This window comes from Formica exsecta, unplaced genomic scaffold (assembly GCF_003651465.1).
Source record: "Formica exsecta isolate Colony F162 unplaced genomic scaffold, ASM365146v1 scaffold228, whole genome shotgun sequence".
In the NCBI taxonomy this organism is placed as follows: domain Eukaryota; kingdom Metazoa; phylum Arthropoda; class Insecta; order Hymenoptera; family Formicidae; genus Formica; species Formica exsecta.
In genome coordinates this window covers 969,450-986,880 of record NW_021849573.1, presented here as the reverse complement: position 1 = coordinate 986,880, position 17,431 = coordinate 969,450, and the positions used below count along the sequence as shown (strand labels likewise).

At 33.7% G+C, this 17,431-nt stretch overlaps 1 long non-coding RNA gene across 1 annotated transcript in view; it reads left to right on the top strand.

The window, feature by feature from the left end:
• LOC115235615 overlaps positions 1-17,431 on the top strand; it is a 69,560-nt gene that overhangs the window by 7,181 nt on the left and 44,948 nt on the right. Inside the window, exon 2 of the long non-coding RNA XR_003884063.1 lies at positions 15,428-15,465. This is a non-coding gene — a long non-coding RNA (uncharacterized LOC115235615). The remainder of the gene's footprint in view (positions 1-15,427; positions 15,466-17,431) is intronic.

Genomic DNA, 17,431 nt, shown 5'->3' with positions numbered 1-17,431 from the left:
AGATAAAAAAATATATATTGACACATTTCTTTTTATTTAAAGAAGATGAAGAGATAAATCTCTTTAACAAATATTTATATACACATATATATGTGTTGTATATATATATAGATATATATGAATTATTATATTATTATGAAATCTATAAAACCTATAACAAAATATTTGAAAAATGACGTGTGTATGAAATAAATTAATTAAAAATATTATGAGCGTGACAAGATATGTAATGTAATTAAGGAAACGCAAACCAATCACGATACAGTGAGCATCGTGATTTATGACCAAAAGCATCGCGATTATGGGGATGGCGGAACCGCACGATAACACGCAATCTCACAAAGCAATGTGATGCACGAGAACTAAGGAACTCTTAAAAGATATGTGCATTACCAACTTCCTCTTAAGTATACGTGATGTTTCTCCAAATCACGTAAATGGAATTCCAATAACGTGTTTACAGGGAGAGCATCAGTGAAAGAGAGGAAAAAGAAGTATAATGGAGATATGTCTGAACGAACACCAAAAATACTTTCGGAGTTTCCCGAAGATTTCATACTTTATTAGTTTTCACAGTCGCGACTCTCGCATATTTTTGATTCTTGCCGATGCATCTTTATTCCGTTTCTCTTTCCTGGACGACTCTTCGTCGCCTGTGAAACGAAGCGCGCATATTTAAGAATTGTACTCTATTACAGGCTTCTCGAAAATATTTCTTATTCAATAAAATTGAATTGAGCTTACGCAAAATGAAGGTCTTGATCGCATTTAATAATTACGATCCGGTTTAATCATTATAATAACCGTATGCCGAGAAACGAGATATCTGTAGAACGAAAGAGGATTAGAGGATGAAGTTCGTTTAAATTTTTGATAATTATCAATATCGGCTCTTTTGATCTTTAGAAATATTCACCAACAATAGAAAAATATTGAACATTTTTTCATTAAGATATGTCCATTTATACAATATATTAATTTTTCATATATATTATCATGACAAAATATTCATGATAAAACGTTTGTTCAAGAGTCACAGTAATTATATTTTTTTAATAATATTTCATATATTATATCGATCAAGAGAGTATGTAAGATATACTATGTAATTAGCTGACAAAAATCAAACATTATTAAAATGTTTAATTTATTAATAATAAAAAAACATAAATTTTATTAATTAGAAATATTGAAAGTTGATACATCTAATGTTGAAAACAAACAATGGATGGATTGTTCCGAGTGATTTAAATATTTCAATACATTCGCGTTACCGTCACTAACGTCTCGAGGATTTATTAACTCAAACACGAGAGATACATGGTTGAAGAGTAAAGTATCGAATTTGCCGCACGAGGTTTATTTTAATCAGAGAATATCAGTGGTTTTGACACAAGAAATGATGAAGGTTCAATCGTGAGCGTCCGAGTACTGATACATACTGACGCGTCATATTTTCCGGGCTGATCCTGTTCACGCCTGGCCGTCTCGCGCATTCGTTCCGTTGGCGAGAAACATATCAGTTTGGGCGATGGCGACGGCTACACGTATACACGCTGGTCGCCACGTACGAATTTTTGTATTTGGCTGAGATCACGTTTGGATAAAATGGCAGCACGGATCCTCTGCTGACGCCGATATATCCGCCCTCCGCATAGCACGAATACACACGCTACGTACGGAGCAGCTGGGCTCACACGGACAGATACTCTGTCATACATACGAATACCTAGCCGGGTATACCTGTCCATGCTTTTCTTCATCATCGTGCCGTCACGTATGTGGCAGAGATAGCTGAAGTGAAGCCGGGATCGAAGTACGAAATAAAAACTTGAGCGGCTGGCATCTAAATCAGATGAACTTGGCACGGAGAATTTCTTGATTACGACGACTTCATGCAAGAATGTAATTCCACGAATCGTACCAATCCGCGTTCATTTTATGATTTTTATTTCGCTGATCTTTTCCATTCACGGTTGGTTTTCATGAATATACACATGTCAATATTAATTTTAATGTTAACTAGTATTTTCTCACAAATTCCCTTTTATACTTATAAAACAACGATTAATATACTTTCTATTAATTTAATTAAAAAAATTAAATTAATAAAAAGTATATTAATCGTTGTTTTATAAGTATAAATGAACTAACAGACGGGCGGCTCACTGACGTGCGTCCGATTAAAAGTCGGCGCTGATTGACCAGACTTTATTCAATAATAACTCCTTTATTAAGCGTTATAGAAAAAAATGGTACAGGACTTTTCTGTTCAATTTACTGTGCTCTACCTGCTCACGAGCGTTGTCAAGGGTGCTTTGGGACACCCTGTATATACCGCAACAATTTATTGTCCAAAATGAGAGAAAATTGATTGATTGAGAATATAATGGAAAATGTAATATGTATATATATGTATTCGCCACTAAATAAGGATAAGAATGCCAACACAGACATGGTCGTCTTTCCGTATAAAGGATAAAGTCTCGATAAATTGGACATTGAAAACTTGCGCAGGCGGAAACCACATCCCATCATCTCGAAAGAATTGCCAGGAAATTCAATCGCGAAGATATTTTAACAGCATGTTCAACGATGCAGGGATGCTTGGCATCCTCCATGTTAGTGTCCGATGTATCTGAGCGGAATGTACATACATGATAACTTTATGAATGTATTCCCAGGAATATATTCCAGAGGGAAAAGAGAGAAGAGAAGAGAAGAGAGAGAGAGAGAAGAGAAAAAGAGAGGGAGAGGAGAAAAATAGAAACAGAGAATATATTATTCAAAGATAATATAACTCCTCTATATAACATATCGCTTTTCGCTTTAATTATTTTTATGCTTGATTTGGTCAACATGGCCGATGCTTGAGTCAAGGATTGAAGAATAATAATTCATCTGAACAATTAAGAGCCGAGATAACATCGAGTATGAGAATGTTAAATACAAGTAAAAAGCAATTCCTCATATTTGCATTGAAAATATCATATCGTGCATTGATCCCATAAATATTAACGTAAAAGTTTGCGCAAATTTATACTCATCCTATAAGTAATAATTTAATTCTTTTAATTAAATATTTATATAAGTATTGCACAATCCGAAAAAATATCTGTGTAATTACTTTTACAATTCTGATAGTATTTTCTCACAAATTCCCTTTTTTTTATACTTATAAAACAACGATTAATATACTTTCTATTAATTTAATTAAAAAAATTAAATTAATAGAAAGTATATTAATCGTTGTTTTATAAGTATAAATGAGAATTTGTGAGAAAATACTGTCAGAATTGTAAAAGTAATTACACAGATATTTTTTCGGATTATGCAATATATGAAACGTGGTGACAGTTGTACATAATAACTCTCACAAAGAGTCTCGAAGAAGTATTTCAGAAGTTGAAGGTTAAAACACAAGTTTGAAGGCTTATATTTCTAGAAAAAGAAAATGCTATTTTCGCGCAGCCTGTATCCGTGCGAAATTGGTCCGTAAACAAGCTAACTCGTGAAACTCGTGATGTAGATGCGGCGAACATGGCCAGTAATATTTTCCTTCTTTCGTTCGGCGAAAGAGAAACCCTAACTTGTTCCTCCAACGAAATGAAACTCGTCCAAACAAAATATTATATTAAATACATTTACGTTTTACTCAAATTGATTTAGCTTTTTAATATGTATAATATATAGATATCTAGATATACATCTATGATATGTATATAATTATCTTTGTTTTTTGCGAATTAGCGCGATTATTCTACCGTAGAGCGACAAAAAATTTTCTTGCGGTTGTATCAGATTAGCATCTAACACAATGGGGATTTGTATTCCCATCGCTACCCATGCAAAAAGATTAATAATACATAAGTAGCGAAATGGTTCAGTGAGTTCTTGATAGTTATCATATGCGCGTAGCTTCTATTTACATTACGACTGTTGAAAATAGACATATTCATTTCCGTATCATGTAATCTAATTAGTAGAATGAGAATACGTAAGTAATTGTAAGTTTTTGCCATAAATCTATATGAACAGACTTGCAGTGTATATTTAATATCACAAATTATTAAAAATAACGTATTACAAATGGGAACGTAATAATTTTAATGTTTGAAAATATTTTATTCGGTTTGCACAAGATAATTAGTGCCTAAAATCTTATTTTGGAATTTAGAAATGATATCTCCTCCAAGAGAGAGATGTGTTATGAAAGAAAGATATCTGCGCTATTTTATAAGTCCTTGCTTTTTGTTGCCTCTACTTTTGTCCTTTCATTTATATACATGGTATACATAATACATGAGCTATGGGAAAAAATGACAGACCGAAAAAATTTTATATTATGTGTGTTTGTCGAAAAAGCAAGAGAAAAACAAAGAAAATGGTAATTTTAATCCTTTTGTGATATTTTCTCAGTTATTGATACGAGTTCGAGCGACAGAAAGCGAGCAATAAAAAATCAATGAGAAACCAAATTTATGATAGAAAAGGAGGGAAAAGGAAGATCGAAAAAATAAGAATGTAAGAAGAAAATATCGTGAATCACACGCAAAAAATCAGTTAATGTCAAATCTGACGTTACTCTACCGTATCAGATATAGTATAATCGTTACCATCGCGCGGATACAATGTAAATAAATGAGATCACTATCACAAGTATACCACATTACATAAATATATGTATCTACCTTACGTGTATATGGCATAACATATTCCGGTCGCGTCGTATAGTATACAACTGTACTCTGTACCGAAACGTCCGTTTGCCGTGAGCTGCTAGAGCAATATGTCGACGAAAATGTCTTCGAAAGGTGAAGGTACACGTTTCTCCATTTTCCCTCCTTCTTTCTCTCCGCGTTCTATTTTCGTTCGTTTTCTATTTCTCCGTCTCTCGCGCGGCCACTCAGTCGTATTTGGAGAGACAGGTATTGCTTCCTATTTCCCAGAGGGACGTTGGGTCAATTCCAGATCGCAGAGATCACAGAGCGCATACAAGCAAATGTACGTTCGCCATTTTTGGAGGGATGAGAGAGAGAGAGGAGATCGGCTGACCGGGAGGTCGTCGGTCGGATAGAACGGGGGGACGGTATCCCAATTTCCACAAAGTACGAGATATGAAAGATTTCCTCGACGAAAATATCCGCCGCGCGCGTTCCTTTTACGTCGCACGAGTTCTGTGTCTGAGATGTTAATTGAATTTCTTATTGCTCTCTTCGTAAAGTTCCACTCGGGGAACGGACAAATTTATTTTCGCTCGTTTCTCGCGATGCACTTTGTCTCTGAGTCCCTGGTGATTTTTGCAATTTACAAATTGGAGAATACGACATAGTATGTAAGAGATGAGGAAAGTTGCAGGGGTGAGGGGGTAGGGGGGAAGATGAAATAATCCTCCGCGGATCCCAATTCCACAAAGTACACGGACATGAATGATCTAATACATTTTTGCGAATCAGTCCTCCATCGTCCTCCGTTACGATCTATCTTCGACTACGAACTTTACTTTGTTCGGCTCCGATATTTTGGTTAGCCGATCGTGGACCAGCGTATTTTTACTACGCAAAGTTGGAAAGTACTTTTGGAACGAAGCATACAGCGATCTTCGTAACTGTTCGGGGGAGGGAGAATTTTCTTCGTATTTATAGCGACGTAAAAAGGGACGAGTGATATTTGTACGATACGACGATGAGAAATAACTGGCACAGAAAAATACGATTTTAAATCTACTATTAAAAAATTGCAATCAATTCATTTACAAATCGAAAAATAAAACCGATACAAATCGAGTTACAATTTCTTTATCTCGAGGTTAGTGGGACATCGCGATCGTAAAAGTCACTTATAGATGTTTCTAACGGGAATAGTCAATTATATACATGAACATGTGGCATTTATAGCACCGAATCCTTGTGCATGCAGAAAGAATGCTGGCGGGGGTGGCAGATGATGGTGGGGAGAATGCGCAGTCAACTAAAAATATTTAATTAAATCGTGTTTTCGATTTGATAAGAAATTACTTTACGCGACGCGAAGGCATTGCTATATTTCAATTGGTAGAACGTGCAGGTGTCGTCGATTATCAAACCATATACATTCAATATACATCGGTGTTATCGCCCGATATTGCGAGCCATATCATACCTTTGATTCAATTATGATTGCATATATATTCGGAAATTTTGTTATTAAAACTTTTACTTAACCATAAATAAATCTTGGTCTTGCTAGGACATTAAATAACTAGTGTAATTGTTAATGTTATCTTTATATACTCTAAATATTTGTTACCAGTGATTATTTTATCGATTAAAAAATAGCGTTAAAATAATTAATAATTTAATTAAAAAATGATATATTGACTCGATATATTACACAAACGAAATTAACTGTAGTGAATATTAAAAGTATATGAAATTTATATATATACATGTGCATGTATTATCATATCAAAATAACTATGTACGGCATCGATATTAAGGTAAGAATCGTCCTTGACATATATAGGTTAACAATTTATTTATTTAATAAAGATTATTTCATATAATGAACATTTTCGTGATTGATTTTTCATCGCTAAAATCCTTTATGTATAATTAGTTCATTTTCCATATCCAATTAGTCGATGGTCTTGATTCGTAGAACTATTTTCCGTACAAGAAAATATGTTCTCATCGGCATCCGATAAGGCGATATAACACACACAGTCTATAACTAGCATATCTGGCTGTAATAAAACTAGCTTGAGAATAGTCGACGAATAGCATCATATATAAGAACTGGCCCGACACAATCCGTCGCAGTGATGACTTACAACGACGACGATAGACATCAATATCGGATCAGATCTATCCAGGTTTTTCTAATTTGACTTAATGACTTCTCTCACTTGGCTGCGAACTTATTCAATGACGATTGCAAACGACATCAGAGTCAAAATATTTGGCCTTTTCACAATTTCCGGGTAAGATTGCTATAAAATGTATTTTTCTTTAAAAATTTCATTCAACTTATGTGGAGACTGCGAAATATTTTTTTAATTTAATCGATCAAGATATCGAGTAACCTTAAGAGCAAATGAGATATCAAATGACATTTAACCGAGGTCGATAAACCGTGGGTCTGAGAGATCTTTGTAGAAAGATAAAATTGTGCACATTTACAGCGAGATACAAGATGTAAAGAAAATAAAATCCCAACTCGCAATGGATCTCTCTTGGCGTTCAATCCTTTAAAGATTAAATGTTAATGTTTCGCGCATTTCGAGAAAATCTTTCTTCTTTTTTTCTCCGTTTGTTCCTGCTACACCGAAAGTGTGTACCAAAAGTTTCGAAATAAAATAAGATTCGAGAGAGAGAGACGTGTCACCGACTTTCGCGAGGTGAAACTTTTGTAGCCCTTCTCCGCCCGCCAGTGAAAGAGGACGCAAGGGTTTATTGACCTAACGGTATCAAGTAGCACGACAACGAGGAGATATTTTTAAGATCGAAGGCAGGTATTTTTTGTGTGGGCAAAAGAATATCGTGTTAACTCTCTACTTCATATTTTTTCTCATCGATTCAACCGTCTCGGTCAGGTATTCTTCTCCCTAGGAGTGAAAGGGTTGCGCTATTTTTTGTTCTATTTGCTTTGGTTATCCGGAAGCTACCGCATCTTCAATAACCCAAGTTTATTTTGCTTTATGGGATAGTTGCCTTCTTCTCGTTAAAGCGAAGAAAAAAATATTCGCTTGGAATTTCGTGGATTGTAAATCTTTCTTTTCAAACTTCTTATTTTATCGCCTTCTTTAGTCCTCATATATAAATATAAAAAATGCATAATATGTTTTTGCAAAGACAATCATTCTATGGAAAATTTTATTGTGCACATATCAATAAAATGATGCATTAATAAAAAGCAATGCAAAAAACTTGCAATATATCTACTAGTAATGAGGTAATTTTGACAATTCCTTTGAATTTGTTATAAAATTAACATTATTTTTATCTGCATTTTGACACACAACTATGTATTAATTTAATCAAGATATTATTTATTTAAAATTATATTATTTCTTATGAAAAATTTTAGTATATTCAGTCTGTTATTCTTATATGTTTGCTGTACTTGCGACAATGAATGGGAGGACGGCAATATTTATTGTATATCTGAAATATCATATCTCTGAGACTATAATATTGGATTCTAGCCGGAACATATCTGAGGGATATGTATCTTGATCTTTACAGAAAATAGGGTTCCAACATTTCGTTGTTGAAGCCATTTCTAGTATTGAAAGATATCCGATTCTTTCATCCATGTCCGCACATTTCCAATCATCCGATTGTAATAAGTTTTTTTTTTTAGAACCCTTTCTATATCGCATCTTGAAATAAGATGCGATTCATTCTTGATATAAGAAAATTGATGCATATAAAATTTAAAACATTTTTGCATTTGTATTATATTGTAAATATAAATCTGATTCGAATCAAAAAATATTAGTATTGTTAGCTTTTCTTAAAGCACGAATGTTGATAACAAAATTCTATTATCTCGATGTAGCATCTTGATCTATAAATTTTAATATATATAGTAATTTTATCTTATAATTTTTATAAAGAGATAATAAAATATAATGTTAATCTAATAAATTAGACGAGTGAATAATCTTTTCTGATAGAAAGATAAACGCAAACGGATTAGATGGCCGAAACGGATGACTTGTGTCGTGATTAGATAACATTATACATAACTTTCTATAAACACACAAATTTTAAATTAAAACAATAATAGGATCATAAAAGAAATTTCAATTAAATCATTAAAAAAATTATTTTAATTACGTGAGTGATAAGTCGAGATATTTAAGTAGGAAATCATTTTCTGACACTGTTCTAATCATTAACTGTCATTTGAAAATAAATAAAGATACAAAGGCACAAAAATAGCATAAAGTTTTTCAACAATCTTATATTAAAATGCAAAGAATATTAAAAATGAAATAAAGTGGAAAGCACGCGTATATCTCGGGAACAAAATGGATCACGATGAAGCAGATTTTATACTGTGGAACGGAAAAAGCACTCTGTGTGCAGCGCAGGATCGATAGACTCGGTTAGCCTCTCATTCAAACGAGTCATGTGTGCGTGCATATATGTCGCACAGAGTATATGTACATATATATATATATGTATATGTATATACAATACAGTCGCGAATGGCGCGGGCGGATTCCGAATTTATAAACTTTGCATGCGCAATATTGCGTGAGATTGCCATGCGCGTCTGCCATCCCCGTCGCCTGATTACGCCAATTTACTTTCATGCAGTTGTTGTTGCATAACCTGCCGCAGTCGTGTGTCCGCGAATATTATTCCGCGCTACGGGCTGTACTCGCTATATTATATATACATAGCATATATGCAATGTCGGTCGACGACGGAAATTTGACGTCGATGTGCATGCGCGTCGTCGCGTTTCTCGCCACCCCCTCCTTCCCCCACTCGCCGCGAATGATTGCGCGCGCGCCCAGTGCGTCTACGCGTCTCTCCGGCAACGATCTTTCGCACGCCCGGAATTTGGGTGCACCAGAATGCGCTAAATGCACTAACAATAAGCAAGCGAGAGAGAGAGAGAGAGAGCAGTAGATGATGAGTTTAGCGTTCCTGGCACTTGTCACATCACCCAATTTATTTTTTGTATTGATATCTGCGGGATGTTGCCCGTATTTTCATACTGTTGTTAAGAAAAATAATGCAGAAATTGTGGAGATGGAAAAAGGGACGATATGATCTCTGTGAAATTCGCTACGCGCATTTAATCGCGAAAACTAGGTCAAAGCTATCGCACAATATCGATTTCCTCCGTTAAATACTTTTTCTTCACCGTAATTGTCGTGCTATCCGTGATGCGCCGACGATCTTGATGCCGTTCGCGACTTAAACGAGATCAATTTGATCCTCGTCATTATATTTTTAATGACGATCGTACGTTTGGTCGTTTTATACGACGCATCGAAAATATAAGATAACGCGGGCCTTTTCGCATTTTTATGTAAATACGCTAACTTGTTAGATGCAGTTCAATATAAAATACGTCCCGGATAAAAGGGACGCTAATGAAACTTTCGTGGGCAACAATTTTTCATTTTACGATAAGGGTCACGGCAACATTTACATGCAGGTATTGCGTGCGCGTATCCATCTTACGTCCACTTGTGCGTTTCTTTCCTTTTCATGCATACGAACTTGTATCTAGAAACGACTATATACATATATGCAACTCGCAACTTTATACATCTTTATAATCATAGATCATGCGTCGCTTAAATAATTACCACGCTATCTCATAGCTCTATACAATAACGAAACTGCGTTAAAATACCACAATAAAGTATCGCGGAATATCTTAATGTCCGCGTAATGTGCGTCTCACAAAGAATTTACAACACATGCGACATGTTTGTAGGCGATTAAATCATAGCTAGAAACATTGTATTTACATCAAAATAAGTACCAATATTATTCAAACTTAGACAGAAAGAATATTTTTAAACTTTGGCTGGAAAAAACCGACAGACAAGCATTCGCTATAAATAGTAATTGATTGGCTCTCTAAATCACGACTATTTCATATTTAAACAGAAATATTGCATATTTTTAAATTTCAAAAAAGAGAATAAATATGACGGAGATTTATTCTACGAATAAAATAATTGCTTGGCGTTCTAAATCGCGACAAATCACGATGTTTACGATTTTAAACGAAGAAAATTTTAAGTAACTGCGATATATTTCGCGTTATTCCTTCGTCGTCTCACAATGTTGTCGGTCCACGTTTTACGAAGACGCCGGGGTAGACGAAAGGACCCCATGCTCGGTAACGCGCAGGAGCGAAACATGGCGTTGCAGTTCAGCCATGGCCGCCCGAGAGAGAGAACGCCTTTACCATACTATCTCTCGTCCCAAGACTGCGTTATACTCCCGATTTCCCTTCCACTTCCTCTCGCCGACGTCTACTTTGTTTTCTCGGCGCGATAGCTACTACCTTCGAAGCGAGATGCAGGTGAAGCGGATAGGAGGGAGTGGCTCGAACTACGAACACTGAAGAACCATTTCTACATATCTGGTGTGTCACGAGAAATGTATCTCTTACTGTATATTTCGACCTTTAAGAGATATCACTACGAAGGCTACATTTTCGCGAATTTTGATTAATAAAATAATAATAATAATAATAATGTAATATGTGAAGGGAGAAAAATGTATACTGCCATTTAATTCTGCATATAATTTATATCGAGGCTTTGATGTGAAAAATGAAAAACTTGGTCTTGCAACCTTAATATTATCTCCGAGTTTTAGGTATTATTTCAAGTTTGGATATGTATAACGATGATTTCTTTATATTTCGACTACCTTTCTTACGAATACACCCCGTATATCTCACTTTGATAAATGCATGAAAAACCGAAACTTCTCTCGTAAAAGCAGCACGAGGCACATCTAGTCCGCTTCACATCGCAGCACACGTATTCGAAAGTAAAGCAGACACTTGTGGATGAATGTGCGCTACGTTCTTGCCCGCGGCGGGTTTATACATGTTGCGGGGTTATGCAAAGCATCTGTCGTGTAAAGCTAGGAGGATTTACCTGTTCAAAATACATGTATATTTAAGATATTATTTTTAAACGTATACCCCTTCAAGCAGAATTGCACCCTCTGAAAGAATAATCACACAAAACGAGATCTGAAGATATTTATGTTATTAGATATTTAAATTATGAACATTCTCGATATTTCTAATTATTCTGTTATATTATTATGCTTATTACGATAATATATATAGATTTATTGTAAATTTTAATTTAGATAAAAAATTACATCAGAGTACAAAATAGGAACTTCAAAGTAATGCATAGCATCTGAGAAGTCAGTCTATCTTTCTCAAAGGGCGATTCTCTTTTTTTTTTTCGTACATGCAACATGCATTTAGAGTTTCACGTATTTACGCGTACCCTCCACAAGCGTGAAAGTTGTCCACTTAGATACAGTCGTACTATGACTCTCTCTCTTCCTCTTTCTTTCCTCTACGCCGTGTCTCTTCGGGAAAACTCCTTAAGTTGTAAAGCGGCGTATGCACTTTCGTAGGGGTATAAAGCGAAACGTGTCGGTAAAAGAATTGCTGGTATGTGTTACTATGTCTGTACGACCGCGGGGCTAAATATGTCAAGTGGTATATCAAAGTGGCGTGTGTATTTCTTGAAAAACTTAGCTCCCGCCGGGATACGCCGGGAAAGAAAGAGCGGGTTTTTGATCTTCCATAATCTTAATACGCGAGTTGTATGTAACGAAGGATCAACGCTTATCTTAAAAAAACGATATTTTTGCGCACATATTCGAAATATTTATATTATTTTAATTAAAAAATAATTAGATATTTATGAGACAAAATAATGTAGGATATTTTTACCTAAGATTTAGCAATTATCTAGCAATTAGAAGAGATTATGTGTGTTAATAAAACTTTAATAATTATATAATATATATTTTTTTAATGGAATATTTATAATAAAACCTAGAAAATATGTTATTTTACTCAAGCTATCTAGAATTTCTCTGTCTGTTTTTTTCGCTTTTACAGAACTCTATGTTTTTTAAATAGTTTAAACGTATAAATATGTAGAAGAGCACACATACATATACACACGTGAAATTTTGAGATTTAGATTTATAAGACAGCTTCTATATTCGTATGTACAAGTTGCAACCGTTATACAATGCATTTATTCGTACTGATCGTAAATTATCGGTGCTTGGTGATAACATAAATGCAATCATATGATTGCACTCTTGATCCAATTGTTTTTATAGGTTAATTCTTATCAACATTGTAACGATAATTGAATGGTATAGCGCCAGTAAAACTTGAACTTGAATATTATATAAAAATCTGTATGAGAAACAATATTTTTATTGAAGTATATTTCTATTCAAAATAAGAGATAGATTCTCAAATAATTGTGATTGAAAAAAAACGACTATTGCGAATTATAGACAAAGAAAGAAAGAAAGAGAGAAAATTAATTAATATATTTTTATTAAATTTTGTATATATTATTTCAGATTTGAAATATATTTAAGAGAAAAAATCGAAAAATATCGCGCTATATAATTTATAATTAAATAAATTTTTCTGATTAACATCTTGAGCATATTTTTTATTTCTCTTCTCAGCTTGGTAATATAATATACAACTTTTTAACATGTAAGATATTAATAGAAAGTAATATTCAGCATTTAGCGAATCGATAGCTCACTCGCCTCGTGAATTACAAACGTCCTTCACGTGTGAACGCTTAGAGAAAAGGTTATGGCTAAAGACACGAAACGCAATCGTAAGCGTGAAAATACGAGCGTAGAAGGCATACTCACGATATAAAGCTAGCAGGATAAATGTAAATGCATATGCATACGCGTGCCTAATCTAACGATCAAATCGTTTCAGCTATCCAATGTGAAGGAATTAATGGTGCGAGACCAATTTCAATTTCAATATCTATCATCGTGAATTCTCATTCGTTCATTCTACCTAGAGCTACGAAGTTTCTTTTTTTTTCTCTCTCTCTTTCTAGAACGAGTTTCTACTTCTTCCTCCCCCGTCTATTGATGTACGTGTATATAGATTTATTATATTAAAGCAAAGCACAATAAAATTTTTTATTAATATATCAAAATTATTTCAAAATATTAAAGTAAATTACGTTTACTACATCGTGATAAAAAAAGAGTTTAAAAATCAATGTCGATATCGATCTAAATTTAAGTAATTATTTTGAATGTATCTTACCAAATTTTAAAATAATACAGTAAGTAATATGATTTTAAATCAAGAAACCCAAGCGTATAGTTTTAATAGAAAGTTTTAAAATAAACCGAACTATTCGCGCGTCTCATTGTCAGACAAAGTCTAACGCGTGTCTCATATAAATTACCTTGTTGTTCGTACGTGAGCGCACATTGTGCTCGAGTAATGTCATGTAACGGTGTCTGCTTTGCCATCGTCTTTTCCATTGGACTCGGCTGTTTCATTTTTTGTTTCACTTTCTATTAACTATTACCGTTGAAACAATTCTTTATATATTTAAAATTGTCGTAATTAAATTTATTCAACTTGCATGTTAAATAAATCGGAAAATACAAAAAAAAAATTAAAGATTTAGAGAGGTATTTATAATGGCTTTAAAAATATATAAAATGCAACTAGAAACAAATAATTTTCTAAATATCTTTGATTCTACAAAATATGATTCAGAATTCTTGACCCTGCGATTTTTTTTTTCTGCAATGTTTTTATCTTGACTGAAACACCTTGTATATGTATAACAGGCAGAGTGATATCATCTACTTGAAGCAATTGAGAGGAAGCGTTCAATAACGTGAACAATATGCTTTCTGAAGCAGCAACTTTTAGTCGCCCTACACACACGGATTTTTATATACGTAACCTTTTATCGTGTCAGCAATAACTATACATAAATTGTTGCAAAATCATCAGAGATTTTTCAACTGTAGCTTTTTTAGACTCTTAATTTTTTTCTTGGCAATAGATCGAGAAAGATCATAATTTGCTGTATCTTTTCAATTTTTTAACTAGTATATTTGATTCCGCAAAGTTTGGCATAAAAGCGCAGTGATCCAAATTCATACCGTGTGTGAAAGATCGACAACTGAAAACAACGTGGTTAATGCTGCTTTTGACCACGGTGGTGCCCCCGCCTTGACCGTGGCTTAAGAATGTCGCTCGATTACAATGCATCGCGGCTGAGGTCCAGGTAATCGAATGAAAAAACATGATTCGCGGGAACAGCGGGAGGCCGCTGATCACGATCACAAACACTATGTAGTCGAGTGGGGGCGAATGACACACTACATGGGAAGGATGATCATGTCTCTCGTGAAGCTTACAGACAAGTTGAGCCGAGCCTAACTTCTGCATTTGTATCTGGCTTGAACACGCGTGTTCCGATTTTGCCGATAAAAGTCTGCGATTGTGATAACTCATTGTGTTGATAATGATCTTTTCTATTAATTTATATCGTAGAGCAAAGTGGGTTTTATATGCAGTGAATTCGAAAAAATGCACAAGGTTAATGTAAGTTTTTCGTTTGAGAAAAGACTTTAAAAATACACACGATTTAAATACAATTTAAATATCTGAAATCAAAATTTTCTTAGATTAAAATCTTTTAAATTGTAATTAATAAATAAATTGCAATAAAAAACAATCTATACGATTTTTATATGCGACTTTAAAATTGATACATAGATAACAATGAATCGTGGAACATTTAGCCAAATCCTATATATATTAACTAAAATAGACATCATATTTTATACTTGCATAAAATTGCAAAACATTTCAAACGAACAATGTTTTATTGTTGCAGGTTTGGGAACTGCGTTTTGGCGACTTAGCATCTTATGGGTAAGTTGAAATATTTTGATTTTAAAGATAATGACGAGGAAAAAATATAACCTGAGATAGCTAATAAAATATTTAATTAACTTCTTTAGTTAGCAAAAAGAATTTAATCGTTAAATCAGCATTTATTACATTCTGATTTTATTAAATTTTTATAATACTTTTTTGAAGTTTGTAGCTATAAATTAATACTTTGTTTCCAATATATATATATACATATATAAGCATGATATTGTATTCTTAGTAATTTTTATAATTATTGTAAAGAGAATAACCATTGCGAGTATATGTTGCGTAAGATCTACAATTTTCTATTTGACCTCGTGATGTAATGGAAAAGCTGAAGTCGTATGGAGGGGTGGAGGGGGGAGTTTGAAGAGGATAGACGAGGTGGGAGAATTCCGAGCGTCCATATATAACTCGGAAACCTCAATTTTGGCAACGTGTCGTGGTAGAAAATTCTCGGCGTAATCTGACGGTTTATGCCGATCCGATGCTGGACCGGATAAACATAAAACATGAGGCGGCGTAATGGAAGGACGTATAACAAAGAAACGTTCTAGCAATACTAAGAAGCTGAGGGACTAACCTCGCGGGTCCATGTTTAGTACATGTACTAAATGTAGCGAAGCTTTCATCTTTTTTTTTCCCTTACACGAGATTCACCATCGCTCGATACTGCGATATTTTATTACGAATGTGGAATCTCTACCAGAGTCTGCCATTTTTCCAGACGATAGGAATTGTATATGTAATGTATATTGTTTGTTTTGAATACTAATAATAGAATATAAAAACTTCACGATTGGAACAAAAATATTCTCTTTTCTTCAAATTTAAATAATAATAAATGAAAAAAGTTAAAAATTATGAAAACAAATTTCATAGAGAACAAGAAAAATTAAAAAATATTAAATTAAAATTCATATAAAATCGCTTACTAATCGTAACATACTTTCGATTCATTCTAAAACAATCTCACAATCGTAAAAAAGACAATTACATATTTTTAAGATAGGTCAAGGAATTGGGAGGAGAGGTAAAGCAGGGAGAAGAAGGAAAGGGAGTTAACGGTTGATCTCTATGTAGATCGCCGAGAGATAGCAAAGAGAACGAAATATCTCTGTACGCAGTATTTTCTTGAAAATATCGTTTTAAGAATAACTTTCTAGAAATTGCTTTACGAGACAGAAATAATCCTTCCGTTGATTGATCTTTAAAAAAGAGGGGAACAGTTGGGAGAAGAATAAAAAATTTAATGTAATAAACGAGAATACTCCAAGAATGCGCGCTCGAGAAGAAAGTTCATCATACTAACAATAAGTCAGATTTAAGTCGAATCGAAATCCGGAGGAGCTCGAGAAACTGAAATCATTTTGATTCGCCTGGCAATTTTTAGAAGAGTTGATCTCTTTCGAAATTTTCATTGCATTAAATTTCAAGTTATTCGAAATGCTTGTATTCTTTATAAAGCTGCTAATAAAACGTAACAGTTTTAAAAAACAAATATTTTCTTGTAATTATGATTCCTTTATAATTACAAAAAATATTTATTTATTAACTATTACATTTTATTAGCGGTTTAATGAAAAATACAAGCAATAGTCACTTTTATTTTTGTCTGTTTTAAACTGGATTAATACGTACAGTTATACATATGCAATAAATATAATACCGTTTAGCGAAAACAAACATGTAGTAGGAAAAACAAATGGTGCTGTATAATAGTGATGTAAAATGAACTGATGTTAAAAGAAGTAATTGTAATGACTAATATGTACTTTGGACATACGTAGATGTGCAAAATATTTTTTTCACAACAGTTGCAACTGTGAACCTTATCGAGAAAATAGATCCGATTTTTAAAAATGTCATGGCGGTATTTGTCATTGTATCTCTCATAGTATTGCGAGATTGTATGTACGAATGGCGTTTTTCTTGATCCGAGATGTTGGGCTGGGTCTTTCGA